We start from the raw sequence: 16,330 nt of genomic DNA, 5'->3' as shown, positions 1-16,330 counted from the left end.
GTAGTTGAGTAACAGGGAAGTAATGATTGACTGAATTTCATACTGGATTCTCAAATCCTTTTTCTTTTTCTACTCTAATGTTTCCTTTGGATGGGGCGAATTCTAGTATTGTTAGCGATCACCTATGTAACTTTTTTGCAGGTGGTGTATATGGAATCAATGAATGCTTAAAACCAATTAAAAATAATTTCAGTGATTACATGAAAACACAGCTAGAAAAACTAAAGTATTTTTGTAGAGATTACGAGAAGGTTACATTAACAATCAGAATAAGGTTACTATTTAGACTGTAATCAGGTGTCAATGTGGAAAGAAATTTCTGAGCGTTTTTCCGGAAGGCTGGGGAGGAATGAGAATCATGACTCTCCACACTTCCAATAAAACGTGGTGAAGCACTGGTGCAAACTCTCAGAAGCCACCATTTGCTAAATCTCCCCGCCAGCCTTGTCAGTCCTTACCGCCGTTGGATTCCATTATTTTTCTCGTGGTTTCTGCTGTTTCTCTCAATTGTCTAACGACCGTTATTAAGTAAAAATGAATGAAACGGGGCCGTGTGATCTAGGCAGCCTGGAGATGAGATTTTGGAATCATAAGCTACCTTCCAATGTATAAACAGACTTTATTCATTCTGGATACTCAATGTACACAGAATCGGCACTGTAGGATGTGACTGCCCTGCCAGAAGGCATCTGCTCGGGACTTGCTGGCAACCGACAGTCCCCTCTGCTTGCGACCCTCGGCCGGCCGCCGGGGACCCCTAGTCCACCGGTTCCTGGACGTTCTCTCTACTCTCCAGCGGCCACCGCCTCCACTCCCACCCCGATAGTCCCGAGCCTGCCGGCCCGAGGGTTCGCAGAGGGCCAGTCGTTGCGACAGCCCCGCGTCCCGGCCCCCTCGTCTCTTGGACCTTCCCCCCAGGCCAGCGCAGCCCAGCGTCCCGGGCAAGGTTCACGCTACCAGGATCCAGTGCGGGGCGACGTAGTGGAGAGCTGCAGCGAGACTCCGAAGAGAGATTCCGGCTTCGCGGGGCGGCGCGGAGCCCGGAGCTGCCCACCTCCGCCGCCTTGGGAAGGCGGCTGGGATTAGAAGGTGGCTTCGGGCCCGCAGGGAGTCCGGGGGAGGGATTCCCGGTACCGCCGGCACCGACGTCGAGGGGTGCCTGGGTTCTTGGGGACCACGAGAGGAAAAAGAACGAAAATCACACCAGGGAGGAAGGACGCGCGGAACGCCCCCCTGTGAAGCAGGTGCTCTGGTCAGGCGTGGGCCGGAGCGCGGTCTGGGGGAGTCTGGCGGCGCCGTTGCCCGCACTCGGCAGAGGCTGGCAAGAAACGCACAGCCCAGGGCGTGGGGCGGGGAACTGACCGCGCGACAAGAAAACGCACAGCTCAGGGCGTGGGGCGGGGAACGGACCGCGCGACAAGAACACGCACAGCCCAGGGCGTGGGGCGGGGAACTGACCGCGCGAGTCTTTCGGCGCGTCTGGGTCTCGGGGAGAGAAAAGCGCTTCCTGGCACCGGGGGCGGTGGCACAGAGGCCAGGAGGAAGAAATCCGGGCCCTGGCCCAGGTCAGGCTTCCACCCCTGTGACCCGCAAGAGGCCCAGGCAGGAAAGGTGGCGCGCGCGAGTGGAGTTAGTGGTTCAGAAAGCAAACCTGGCCAGGTGCTACTGCCTGAGGGTCGTCGGGCGAGTTTCTTAATTTCTCCGAGTTCCTTATTTCTAGTCTGGAAAACGGAGAATTCCATAGTGTCTTCTTCAGTGAGTGCTGGGAGTGCTGAAGGAGGATCCGGTGCCTGGCAGACCAGGAGCAGGGGGGAAACAGTTGGCCGATACTGTTACTATTATCAGCGTTATTAGCGGGCAGGACAGTGTGTGTGGGGGGGGGTCGGGGGTAAGGGGCCTCCCCGCGCCTCCCAGCCCTTCGCGCTCGGCTCCAGCTCTTTGGCTTCCTTCCCTGGGCAGCTCTAGGCTTAGCTCTCAGCCATTTCTCAAGAAGACGATCCCGAGGGTCGAAGACCACCCTTGACCCTTGACCATGGACTCTTCGTGTAACTTGGAAGAGCCGTGATTTTAAAACCCAGCCTCAGGGTTACGGAAGCCCGAGATCTGGGAGGCGTCCGGGACCTCCCTCCCAGAACCGCAGGGACCCGGCCTGGGATCCAGAGTGTGGCCTCTCGCTCTGTGCAGTCAGGAAGGCGGCCAGGTCTGGTCACCGCGCCAAGCACTACGCACCTCTGGGACGCGTCGTTGCGGGGGGGTGGGGGGGCTGGGGCGCCTCCACGACGCCTGGTCTGCCCGGCAAGTGCTTGGTGTCGTTGGTGGGTTCGTAGCTGCGACAGGTAAACGTCCGTTCCGCGAGCCGGGCAAGGCAACCCCTGCGGGTCGCACCCGAAGGCCGGACCTCTCCAAGCCGCCTGGGTGCTTCCAAACAGGTGGACCCGAAGCTCCTGTTTGATCGGAGAATAACGTTTAATTTACTCCGCCACTGAATTGATGGTTTAAATATTCATCTTTGGATATGGTTTAACATTAGGCAAAAATTAGGAGCTTGGAGGCAGTTCCGGGAAGGGGTCTGACCCTCAGTCACCCATGTTTGTAGCTGTGTTGGTCTGCCCTCGGGCAAGAGAAGGAAGATAATTGGGAGGGTGCCAAGAAAGCCTAGAGAAAGTCCCTTCTGGGTTCAGCGGCCGGCTGTAGCCGCTCTCCCAGGACGTTTGTTGACAATAAATGAAGGAAGGTCGGCCTGGAGACGTTTTCGCACAACGGACAGAGGGGAGTTGGAACGTAAACCAGCGAGAACCTGGCATGAAATAGGACCCCTCTATTCTCAGTTTGTTTCCAAACTCTTAGACTGCCCCAGCCCTGCCGGATTTGCTAAAAGTGGTCTATTTTGGACGCTGGTGGTGCTATGGGGCTGACGGCTACCCATGCAAAGAAGAGGGAAGAATTGGAAGCTGGGGTCTGGGCAGCTACCAAAGGTGGGGCTTGGGAACTTTTCAGAACGTCCTCAGAACCGCAGGAGCCAAGAGGAAATCTCCCGTAGGGGATCTCAGGTAGGGCATGCCAAGAAATTCCAAGAGACGGGATGGAGAAGAGAAGCTGGAGAAAAATCGGCCAATTAGACTACTGTAAAAATGTGTGTCTCCATGTTTGTCCTCCCTCCTGAAATAAGAAATTCATAGCTGGGGGTGGGGAGTAGATGGGGGCTGGGGGAAAAACTTTCTCACATTCACAGAGCAGCTTCCCTCAAAGCGGCACGGAATCGGGAACCCCACTCAGGACAGGGGAAAACGGCCAAGTTCCTAGAAATTTGTTTTCTTTGTGGGGAGCAATTCATGATGGGCGTTCTTGTCTGGTTTCCCCCCACTCCGTCCCCTGACGCCGAGTAACACTTAAACCTTTCTAGTTGCAAAGTCTTTTCAGAGTTTTTTTTTTTTTTTAAGAAATAAGTTTTGAAAATTCTAGTGCTTAAAAAATATATATATATATATTTATAGCCTTTTATTTTCCCTGAGTACATGTTGGCCACTACATTCCAAATTGATCTCAAATGGTTTTCCAGCTTGTTGGGGGGTGATGAAAAATAAATGGAGAATATATTTACATGCCCTCCTATTCTTTTCTTTTAGAAGTCTCATAAATAGTAAATTTCCTATTTTAAAAGCCAGGACATTTTCAACCTCAAATATTTGGAATTTTTAAAGGCCATATTAAAATGGATTACTTCTGCTATCTATAATAAATATGAATTGTGAAAATAAATTGTTTGAGGGAAAATAATGTAGGTTTTAAAAAGTTCCATTTAGAAAGGGAAGAATGAGACGTAATAGAAAATAAACGATGTAGTGTAGTGACTTAGCATTTTATTTCGTCTATATAACTAGGCTTAATTTTAACACCTTAATTTTAACATTAAAGATGGCACGTCAGACACACAGATAAGAAATCAATGTTCTGAAATTAATATCCTACTTACATTAAACATCCCTATCAGGAAGACACAGAGAGTAGAAGCATTTTGCACTAGACTTAGGAATAATACTTCCAGTTCCAAGGAAGTGAAGAAGGGGGAACATGTTTGGCATCGGAGGCTGTGTTTTTGTTTGCTTGCTTGTTTTTCTTTTAATGCCAGAACAAAATACCCCACTCACGTTCATAGTACCCCAGGAAATGTGCAAATCGGGAAAGCCATAGAAGCCACAACCGAAGGCAAGATAAGATGACTTGACGCCCTGCGAAGGTTACGTTCAGGTGGTTTTTAGAGGAACGTAATCCAGCTGTTTCTTTCTAACCATTTTGCAGCGAACAGAAGTTCGTGTTTGCTCTCCAGCGGGATTCAGATGCACACGCCCAGTATGGGCCGCGCAAGGTGGAGTGAGCAGCTGCGGGTCGCTCCCCACTCCCACCTGGCTCTAGGAGGGCCCTGCGGAGTTGGCCAGGGAACTGGGCGTGGGCGATACTAAAAAAACTGGTAAGGTCCCCTCTCCGCCCAAAGGGGCAGCCAGTGATGTCAGCCTAGAGCCCTCTGCCACTGCCTGATACCTCAGCAGCGCCGACGCGGCCGACAGGTGCCCGCCCAGCACCGCGCCCTTGGTGGGAGCGCAGCCGTTGGCGCAGTCCTCCTCCTGATGCTGCTGCTATTGCTGCAAAATTGTCCGAGCAGCGGCGGCGGCGGACACTTGCAGCAAAGGGGCAGCGGTTTGGGGATGCAACAGGCTTGATGGTCGCTGGAGCAGGTGGCAGTAGCTCCACGCGGTCGGGGACAAACTCTGCGCAGCCCCTGTACCCGCTCCCCTGACCCCTTGCATAATACTCTCAATGCTGAAAGAGATGCATCCGCCTCCCGGTGGCGACGCCAGACCCTTGCCCTCCTCCCAAGGCTGAGGACCAAGTGAGGGCTGCAGCACGGGAAGGGTGCCGGGGTCGCCAGGTCCGCGCCTTCTGCTTTCTTCGGTGCCCCGGCATAGACGGGGGCCGAGAGCAGTAGGTAGCGAAGAGGATGCGGGTGCAGCAGAGCTTAAGGGCGTCTCCCGGGGGCGGTGTTGGGGTAGGCCCCCGGGACTGGCTGCGGCGGGGCAGGGGCCCCAAGCAGAGGGCCTGGGCGGGGGTTGTGCAGGGCGGCGTGTGCAGCAGATAGAGGGAAGGGGTGGGGCAGGTGGGCTCCCGGGGTCAGTTGGTGGCGCTTGAAACGCTTCCTACGCCGGAGAAAGCTGCCATTGTCGAACATGTCCTGCGAGGCGGGGTCCAGGCTCCAGTAGTTGCCCTTGCCTGGGTGGCCCGGCTCGCGGGGGATCTTAACGAAGCAGTCGTTCAGCGAGAGGTTGTGGCGGATGCTGTTCTGCCAGGCGGGGAACTTGCGGCGGTAGTAGGGGAAGCGGCCACTAATGAAGGCGCAGATGCCGCTGAGCGTGAGGCGCTTGTGCGGGTTTTGCAGGATGGCCATGGTGATGAGCGCGATGTACGAGTAGGGAGGCTTTGCCGGCTGCCGGGCATCTTCAGAGGCCGCCGCAGACCTTGGGGGTGCCCTGAACTTGGTGCCAAACTCTGAGGGGTCGCTCGGGCCGCCGCCGCCCTCGATGTGCTCTCGGGGAAGCGCAACCCCGCCCCACCGGGCCACCTGCAGCCCCGGCTGGAGCCACTGCTCTAGGAACTGCTGGCTCGCCTCCTCCTCCTCGTCTTCCACCTCGTCTTCATCTTCCTCCTCTCCCAGGACATCGATTTTACCGTCTCCCCCATCGGAGTCCCGGAGGCTGCGCTGCGGTGTGGCAAGTTCATGGAGGAGCAGGTGCTTCAGTCGCAGGGGATGACACACTTCCATGGCCCCCCATGCCAGAAGAGTTTGTAGTCTCCTCTCATCACCTTGAAGAGTACTGGTCAATTATTTTGTAGAATGTCCTTCAAATTGGGTTTGTCTGCTGTTTTCTCCTGATTCAGCTTAGGGAAAACCACCACAGATGATGTGCCACTCACACAGCACCACATCACAGGTACCTGCTGCCAATATGATGCCACCTTTGAGTTCTTGGTTGGGGCTGTGTCTGCCAGGTTTCTCCACTGTAAAGTATTGTTCCCTTTGTAATGAATAGCTATTTGGGGGGAGACTTGGCAGATATTCTATTTCTCCTAATTCTTTCACCTGTTAGATTTCACCTTGCTGCATCTGTCAAGGGACTGTGCTTATAACAATTATCATGGTGATTTTCTATTTCCCTTATTCCTTCTACATTTATTAACTGGAATTTTACAAGGAAGAACTGTTCCTTATCCCTCACTTATGCATTCATTTATGTATTGATATCAGCCTAAATGGATGGCTATTTCTTTTCTTTTTTAGGTTGTAATCCATTACTACTGTTGTCTATCCTGTGGCTCGAACTGCTCCAGCTTTGGCCAATGCAGCACTTTTTGACGGACATCTACCCTTCTGATATCTGACAGGCTGCCATCACTCACCTTTCGTTTGCCCTACCCCAACCCTGGAACCAACCCCTTCCCTGAGGAGCCCTTAGGATCCACCATCTCAGGCTGGCTCTGGTCACTGATGCAGGTGTCACTGCTCTAAGGCCCTCTGTCGACAGACTTAGAAAACAGATGTGTTACACTAACTCACACATGCATAGACCCACATTTCTCTCTCTCTGAAAAAACCAACAGCCCTAGTTCATGCTGACACCTCCAACCCTGATCCAGAACCACAGGATAACTCTAGCACCATCCTTCCTTATTTGTAACTTCTTCCTAGAATACGTACAGTTTTGAGATTGCTAACCCATGCCCCTATGAGAAACAAGTGCACTAACCAGAGGTTTTATCTTTAGCCTTACAGCATCCTGTCAAAACACTGTTTTCCAAAGTTACTGATAGGTCAGCTAATTCTACATCCATTTCACTATGGTTATGGCAGCATTCCCTAACCGTTTTGGCACCAAGGACCAATTTCTTAGAAGACAGTTTTTCCACAGACTGGGGCGAGGAGGGGGGATGGTTTCAGGATGAAACTGTGCCACCTCAGATCATCACTCTAACATCATAGTTAGAGTCTCAAAAGGAGTGAGTGAGCAACCTAGATCATTCACATGCACAGTTCACAACAGGGTTCATGCTCCTATGAGAATCTAATGCTGCTGCTGACCTGACAGGAGGCAGAGCTCAGGCAGTAATGCTTGCCTGCCCTCTGCTCACCTCCTGCTCTGTGGCCCAGGTCCTAACAGGCTACGGACAGGTACCGATCCGTGGCCTAGGGGTTGGGGACCCCGGATTATGGGATAAGTTTGTAATACCATTTGATTCATCTGTCACAGTTTGTATCACTTGGGCACTCCCCCCAGTAACACACACACAAACATCTTTGTTGATTTTAGTGAAATTTTGTGGTGCACAGTTCCATGGGTTTTGACAGGTGCACAGTCAAATCTAACACAGTCCCATCACTCCCCAAACTGCCTCTCACTCTCTTTGTAATCAACTCCTTTTCCCCAACTCTTAACCCCTGGCAACCACTGATTTGTTCTTCTTCCTTATGGTTGTGCTTTTTCTAGAGCATCCTTTAAATAGAATCATACAATATGGAGGCCTTTTAGGTTTGGTTTCTTTCACTAAACAAAATGAATTTAAGATTCATCCATGTTGTGGGAATTAATAGTTTGTTCCTTTTGACTTTTGAGTGGTATTCTGCTGTAGAGATGTTACCACAATTTGTTTATTCATTCACCAGTTGAAGGATATCTGATTTTGAGTGTTGGCAATTACTGAATAAAACTCTATTAACAGTCACATGCAGGTTTTGTGTGAGCATGAATTTTCACTTACCTTGGGTAAGCACCTAGGAGTGAGACTGCCAGGTCCTAAGGCAGTGTAACACAGTAAGAAGCTGCCACACTGTTTTCCAGAGTGGCTGTGCCATTCTGCATTCCCAGTAGCAGGGTTGGAGAGCATATTCCTGCCAGCACTTGGCACTGTCCTTGCCAGCACTGGGATGCTTCGTGATTGTTCTTTCATCTTAGCTACTGATGTAGGCCTGTGCTGGTACCTTATGAAGAAGGTGCACAGCCTTCCAAATCACCTAGGCCCACTGTGGCAGTCTCATTCCCCAGAACATACTGTTATATCTCTAGCTGGTCAGCTGCTTGCCCCAAATGGTACTGTGGCCTTAGGCTAGGTGCAGTGTTTACCTTCCGGATTGCTTGCATTTGTTTCCCTAACAATAAATTATGTTGGGCATCACAGGCTTATTTTTCTCTGCTTATTTGCATGGGCTTCTCTGCAATCCATGCAAGTTGTTTGGTGAAGTACAGGTTCACCAAAACTATTCCCCAATTTTTTACTGGGTTGTTTTCTTATTGTTGAGTTTTAAGTGTTCTTTATTATTCTGGATACTAACCCTTTGTCAGATATGTGACTTACAAATGTGTTCTCTGAGAGTAGAATTTTAAAATTTTGATAAAATGCAAATTATAGATTTTTTTCTTTTATGGATTGTGCTTTTGGTATCATATCTAAAAACTCTGCCCAAGATCATGCAGACTTTCCTTTGGGTTTCTTCCATAAGTTCTACAGTTTTACATTCTACATTTAGGTATATGATCCATTTTGAGTTCATTTTTGTATAAAATGTGAGCTGTACAGGTTATTTATTTATTTATTTTTGCATATACACTCTAGTTTTCTAGTCCATTTGTTGACAAGATTACACTTTCTCCATGGAATATATTAAGAGGTGCCTTTACACCAGTCAAAAATAAACCAACCATATCTGTATGGACTTATCTGGGGTCCTCTGTTCTGTTCCACTGACCTGTGTATCTATCTTTTCACCAATACCACATACCACTCTCTTGATTGTGGTGATTTTACATTTTATAGTAAATCTTGTTCTTTTTTCTTTTTCAGATGGAGTTTTGCTCTTGTTGCCCAGGCTAGAGTGCAATGACAGGATCTCTGCTCACCGCAACCTCCACCTCCCAGGTTCAAGTGATTCTCCTGACTCAGCTTCCTGAGTAGCTGGGATTACAGGCACCTGTCACCATGCCCGGCTAATTTTTTTTTTTTTTTTTTTTTTTTTTTTTTTGTATTTTTAGTAGAGACAGGTTTTCACCATGTTGGCCGGGCTGGTCTTGAACTCCTGACCTCAGGTGATCTGCCCGCCTTGGCCTCCCAAAGTGTTGGGATTACAGGCCTGAGCCACCACGCCCAGCCGTTGCTCTGCCTTTCTAATGATGACTTTAGGTATCAGTTTTTAATATAAAGTTTATCTTTTTTTTCTTTCACAGCTTGTGGTTTTTGTGTGGTAAGCAATCTGCCTACTTTACATTGTGAAAATATTGTTTTCTTCTTAAAACTTTACAGTTTTAGCCTTTTACAGTTCATTCTACAATCCATCTAAAATTAATGCTATGTCCACAGTAAGAGTGAGTAGTAGAGTTTCATTTTTCCTTGCATGTTTATCCAGTTGAAAAAATCTTTCCCTTCCCAATTGAACTATGTTGGTTGAAAAAACTTTGATTTCTCCTGTTGTTGCACTGTGCATCCTAGTGTTTTGTAAATTAACTATTCTTATCTTCTTAGTTTTTTATAAGTGTAAACAGGGGAAATATAATTATAATTTCTTTTAAAAGAGCTCTCTTACTTAATAAAGAAACAGGCTGGGCATGGTGGCTCACGCATGTAATCCCAGCACTTTGGGAGGCTGAGGCGGGTGCATCACCTGAGGTCAGGAGATCAAGACCATTCTGGTCAATATGCCAAAACCCTGTTTCTACTAAAAATACAAAAATTAGCCAGGTGTGGTGGTGGGTGCCTGTAGTCCCAGCTGCTCAGGAGGCTGAGGCAGGAGAATTGCTTGAACCCAGGAGGCACAGGTTGCAGTGAGCCGAGATCACGCCACTGCACTCCAGCCTGGGTGACAGAGCAAGACTCCATCTTGAAAAAAAAGAACAAACGAACGAACAAAAGAAAGGACAGGAAAGGGAAAGGAAAAGAAATAAAATGTCTAATGTTTTTTGCCCACCAAACTAGTTAAAGTAATTACAAAGACAAGGCTGCTGTAAACACCTTGTGCACTGTCCCCAAAACGCAGATGGCATGGGAGCAGACAGCACCTTTAGATGAAGACACACATGCAGCCTACACAAGGCACACAGATGCATTTCAGCCATTATTCCCTCATGATGAAACCCTCCCCTTGTGCAGTGTGTAACCTGAACTGACACACACACATCTTGGGTGAAGTGTGAAGTAATGGGAATCTGTGTACACTACTATTCAGAGTATAAACTGGTGCAAAATTACAGAAGGTAATGCGGCAATACTACAATTTTAAATATATAATTCTATTAGGAACTTAGATTTCATAAATATTCACACAAGTATGCAAAGAGATATTCACAGATGACCCATGCTATACTACCAGAAATAATGAAAAGTGGGAAATAGCCAAAATGATGTCAGTGGAAGCTTGGACAAATAAGTTATGGTATACCTAAACAATGAAATGCCATCATTAAAATGAATGAGGAACTCAATGCACACTGACATGGAACAACTTCCAGGAAATACAAGTGGAGGAAAAGGATGAACATGCAATGCATTAGGAGAACATGCTGACACCACCTCACTGGAAAGGGAAAGAGGTGCATGACCTGTGACACTGTGGTTCTGTTCCTAGGCACAGACCCAAGGACCCTGTGCAAGGCAATGCAGATTTAGATGCTATTTCAGTTAATGGAACTCTACCTTCCAGCTGCTCAGGCCAAAGTCTTAGTCTCACCCCTCGACCCTCTTACTGCACCATACACATTCCATGTGTCAGTTCCACCTGCAGAATACACCCAGGATTTGAGCCCTTCCTCATCCACCACCTCCTTTCTCTCCAAGCCATGATCATTTCCCATGGGGGTTAACCCAAGCCTCTTAAGAACTGGTCCACTTGCTTCTGTCCTGCCTCTTGGAAGTCTGTTCTTAACACAGTAGCCAGAATAATCCTGTTAAAGCATAGGCCTGAACAAATCACTCCTCTGCTCAAAACCCTGACTCCCTACTTCACTCAGAAAAGCCCAAGTCCTTACTATGACAACAGGTACTTCACAGCTGGGACCCAGTCAGGCTGGGATCTTGTCTCCTACCGGCCCCGCTTCTGGGCTCCCCTTATCCATGCTGGAACCCTGCTGTCCCTGAATATGCCAGATGATGTACTCCTGCCTTGAGGTCTTTGCACTTTTTCTTTCCCTGCCGGGGAGGCCCTGCCCTCAGACATCCATTCATCCTGCTCTCATTGCCTAAGGTTTGCTTCCACAGATGGCTTCTTAGAGGCCACTCTCTGTAGATCTTCCTCTAACACCACCCATCCTTAGCATTTCTTATCTCCCACATACTATCACAATTACTACACTGCGGAACTCATCTTGTCCACTGCCTATCTGTTTCACCAGAATGCAAGCTCCATCAGACATGGGTTTTCATGTTTCATTTATTGCTGTATCCTGACACCATAGCACATAGTAAATCCTTAATATATTGTGGACTAAACAGGTGTAACAATATGTGTAATAATAAGACGAGAGACATCTCTAAGTCTGGCTCCTGGGTAGATTTTATCTACCCAACAAAGGAGTAGAGGTAGGACTCCGGCCCATGCCATTTCCAAGGAAACCCTTTCTGGAGGGGTGGGGAAAGCTGTGTCCTTCCCATCAAGAGCAAAGAAAAGCCACTACCACTTATGTAGGAAAAATCCCTATGACTCTACCCCTGGGGGTAATCAACAGGCAAAGGGCAACACACTTACTGTTCCCTGTGAGATAATTAACAAAAATAAGCCTCTGTTCAGAATATCTCAGGTGTTCTGGACAAAAAATAAAGATTCAGGATAAAGTTAATGAAGATGAAAATTTTAAATCAACTTAAGGTTCTGAGAAAAAGTCTGATGGCTCTGGATTTCCTGGTGACACAAGAGATCCGGTTGTTTTGAAAAGATGGAGAAGGAGTATGTAGGGAGCCGAACATCAGAGGAGAGTGAAGGAGTTTGAAATATTGATAACACAAAGAGGAGTAGAGCAGGCCAACCAAGCAAACACAGTGGGGCTGTGGGCCGCATGGGGGCCCTACAGGCACATAGCAGATGACCAAGAAACATCAGTTTACAGAATGAGTGGAAGAATAAATGAGTGAGCAAGTGAAAAGAGCAAATAAATGAGTGGGTGAACAAGGAGGAGCAAGCAATGGGAGAATAAATTCAGAAGAAAGCAAGTGAGTGAATTGATGATGTCCCCACTGTGTTCCCTGGTGTGAATCTTCTTTCTTATATTTCTTAGCTGCTCATGTGTTGGTTCATTTAGGGTTGGGAATATGCCATTTGAGTGTGTTTTTTAAAAAAAGACTGGGATGGAGTTTAGGGTAACGGCAAGAGTGTTACTGAAACAATGGATCATGGAATATAAGCTGGACAAAAGGAGACATGATAAAAAGAAGGTTGATAGGATAGAAAAAATAAGGCAGCGGTTGAGGTGGTAGTCAGGAAATCTGGAAGGTGAGAAGATTATGCTTAAGGACTGGGATGCCCGAATTCATGAGTCTGGACCATGGGAGTTGGTGGCTGAGACAGAGAAGAGAAGAGGAGAGGAGAGAAGGAGATCCTAGGAACAAAGAGGACAGTACTAAGGCCAGAGGCTGTGAGTCCCACAGGTGGACACTGAAACCACCAGGCAACAGCAGGGACTGGGGTGGAGAAAATGACCACGATTCTTTGCAGACTCTGACATCTGGTGAGCGTGACTATGCAGGAGGTGACTGTGCAGAAAAGGATCTGAGCTAGAAAAGGGGAACTTCACCCTTCATGTTCTATGCTTCAGGACTGCATGAATTTTCTGTTGTTTTTCATTTACAAAGAGCACATGTTGGTTTATAATTGACAAAACCCACAAATTTGGGGAAGAGATAATATTAAAGTCAGAGAAAAGAGTTTACAATCCAGAGAAAATCATTAATTTAAGAAGCACTAACAAATACTGCTTGAAACAGTGCTGAGTCCGACACTGAAATTAATTTTCTTTTTCTTTCCAGTCACTAAAGAAAGGGTATCAGGAAGGCCATCTGGATTTTTGCTGAAACCTGTAACAATACTCTAAAGATCCTAAGGGGAAAATGCCAATGTGCTAACAAGGATATTTACTTAAATGGATACAGGATGTCTCCTCTCCAAGGTACAGTGGCTTTCGAGCCCAGTACACACTTCAAGGGCTAGAAGGATCCCCTGAATTCTCTATCCCTCATGGTAACCAGAGACTATGTTCACATTCTCATAAGGGAACCAAAAATGTAGCTTCTTCTATCTTGTTTCCTTGGGGGATGCACAATTTAAAAATGCTTTTTATAGAATTCCATTATCTTGGGATATCCTGGGAACTACTAGAGTTGAAGATAATTTTGGTAGAACCTTAAAATACGATGGCCCCCATTGCTAAGCCCACTGAGAACCAAATTACCAAAGTAAGTGTTAAGACATTCAAATTTGAATAGAAAATATAATGTTTTATGAGGTATAAAAAAATGCAATAAAAAAGATTTAGAAAATTCAATGCAAAGAACCCAGAAGCATCTCTGCCAAGACTGAGCTGAATGCGTTGTTTGACTACACACTCCCTTGTCAAATGTCAACTTCATAAAAGACAAGGAACAACTTCTTATATATCCTCAACAGTGCCTATACTTATACTGAAATAACTATAGGCAATTACAGTGCCCATAATAACACTGAAATCCGATGGAAAAAGTTAGAAATTCTTAAAGATATATAGTATCTAGACACTCTTCTTCAATATCTTTCCTTTATAGGAATCACACAATTTCTGTCGTCAAACATAAAACTGAGTGGCAGAAACACTATGCTGGAGAGAAGACCCAGCCAGATTATTTACTTACACCATTTCCCCAGCTGAACCCTCAGAGTCCTTCTCAGGGCCACCCTTTTGGCTAGTCCAATCAATCTGTGACTCAGTCTTTTACTGATCCTGACCCTCTGTCCAGCTGTGCAGACATCACCATAGGCAGCACTCAACATTTCTCACCTGTCTACTGAAACCCTTAACTGGCTGTCCTCTCTTCAATCTGGACCCCAGCTGATCTACCTTCTATTCTGAATCAACAGCCTAATAAAAGGCTTCCTTAGGTCAGGGTTAAGATGAATCCTCTGTCCATCAAACTATGTTTAAACCTCAGTAATATCATGAATGTTGCTTGAAAGAGCAGCTTAATCAAGGATTCAGAGTATGAACTGGCTGGCTTCCCCCAGATCAACCACGTTGAATTGCTTAATTTCTTCCCTATGTTCTCTAAACTTTGAATACTAAAATGAGTTGAAAAGTAAGCAGAAGGATACTAAAGGCCTATTTTCCCGCACGTTCACAAAAAAGAAAATTAACAAAGTTACGTAGAATCTTGATTACCTAAATTATTTTTACTATAGTTCTTTTTCTAAGCTTTGAAAGCCCACCTTAAATCAAAGAATTAGGGGTACTGTGTTTCTCAAAGACATGTGGGGGAAAGAGAAGGTCATTTATATAGTGATTTTAAATGGTGATTACATATGGTCTTATCTTTTTAAAATCAATTTTAGGTTCAAAGTTAAGTGGTTTTTCCTTCCAGAGAAAGGATATATTAAACATCTGCTGCAGTTTCAGGTCACCAACAGCCTCTACCCACAGGTTTGGATTTGCATTTTTGTAGGAACGGACAGAAGTCCGAGGAAGATGAACGAAAGATGAACGAAATGGCAGAGTAGGAAGCCGGGGCAGTCCCAGTACTGCAAAGCAACTAGGTGGGGTAAAAGGTGGTGCTGACTAGTTCTCGCTCACCGTGCCCCACAGAAGGTAGCCAGGGTTGCTGTCATAAAACCTTTTTGTGCAGGGATGCTTGTGTTAGCAGCCATTGATTCAAAGGGGCGGATCTGTAGGTAAGTTTGGGGGAAGGGGAAAGGGAGACAGAAGGGTAGCCAGTTATGCAAAGAAAACATATCTCGACTGTATTCTCTAATTTTATGTGTGCAGTGCAAAAAAAACCAATTCTCAGACATTTAAAATGTGTTTGAGATGATGGGAAAAAGAATACATGAGGGAAAAAAACAAATTCCCACAAATTCCTCACCGCAGATGCAGCAGTAACACTGTACTTCAAGCATTACAGCTTTTTTTAAATTGACATTCTGTAATATATCTCCCCATCCTAAAATCCACATTTAATAGTGGCTATTGGGAGTAAATGTGAGACACCTAACATTTCTAGATACAGCCAACCAACTTTAAATTTTAAAAAAATTGCCATAAAAAATAGTAAAAATGACCTAGAGAATTCATAACTGTATAACATTATGCAATACCAACAGCATAATTACAAGCTTTAAATAAGTTTTACAGCTATCAACATTAAATACATCTTAGTGTGACAGAGAACTGCTACAATATAAGTTTAACAAATATTATGTGTTATCCTCACTGTAACTAAAATAGAAAATTAATTTCTGCTTCAAATACTGCAAAAACCAGTCTCTGGTCTAAAGTTACTAAACTTCTGTCAGAAAAACATATGGCCCATCAAGCACACAGTTGATAATTACACAAATGTAAAATAATATACAATAAATGACTAGACCCATGACATTCTAGAGGAGGCTATCTCAAGACCTTCCTAGCCCTCCAAATTCTCAAACACCACTGTGGTAGACACTGTAGTCATCATACGATAGCCACCTACCCTGGTTCTGTGCTCATGCAGTCTCTGGTTTTTATCTGGACACACGGCTGGGCCACAACCCCCAGCCTCCCTTGCACTAGTGCTCTAGCCAACAAGGTGTGGGCAACGTGATGCATGTAACTTTTGGGCTGTGCCACTGAAACACAGGTTGTATCCCACCAACCCCACCTACCCTTCGGCCTGAGTGCAAATGTGGCAGGTAATACACCGTTTTGGACCATGCAGGTAAGGCTGCACTCTCGGGATGGCAGAGCAACAAGACAGACTGTGCTTGGCCCCTTGACAATGTTACAAGCAAAGTCATCATGCCAACTCAGGCTTTCAAGGGAGAAAAACTGATTTGTCTTGTGTAAGCCACTATTATTACATTTCTGATACATGCCACCAAAACTGTGTATTTTAATTTCCTCAGGTTCCTCAGCTATAATGTGGGATTAATAATAATACCTCTCTCCCAATTATTGTGAGGATTAAATGTTTTAAATTAAAAAAAAAGAAAAAAGCATCTGTGTATGAATATTAGGCAATCTACTAGCCTCATTTTTTAGCTAAATAACTTGTTTCTTCACACCAGCCTTCTGGGTGGGCAAGTCTC

At 46.2% G+C, this 16,330-nt stretch overlaps 1 long non-coding RNA gene and 1 pseudogene across 1 annotated transcript; one reads left to right on the top strand and one right to left on the bottom strand.

The window, feature by feature from the left end:
• Positions 1-3,843: 3,843 nt before the first annotated feature.
• LOC112207448 (forkhead box protein D4-like 1) lies at positions 3,844-5,815 on the bottom strand (annotated as a pseudogene).
• An 80-nt stretch (positions 5,816-5,895) lies between these two features.
• LOC134808028 (uncharacterized) lies at positions 5,896-9,982 on the top strand. Its single transcript, XR_010149984.1, has 2 exons — positions 5,896-5,984; positions 6,332-9,982. It is a non-coding gene; the product is annotated as an uncharacterized LOC134808028 (long non-coding RNA).
• The last annotated feature ends 6,348 nt before the right edge of the window (positions 9,983-16,330 follow it).

The sequence above is a fragment of the Pan troglodytes genome, chromosome 13 (assembly GCF_028858775.2).
Source record: "Pan troglodytes isolate AG18354 chromosome 13, NHGRI_mPanTro3-v2.0_pri, whole genome shotgun sequence".
Taxonomy (NCBI): Eukaryota; Metazoa; Chordata; class Mammalia; order Primates; family Hominidae; genus Pan; species Pan troglodytes.
This window is presented reverse-complemented; position numbering and strand designations above follow the sequence as displayed.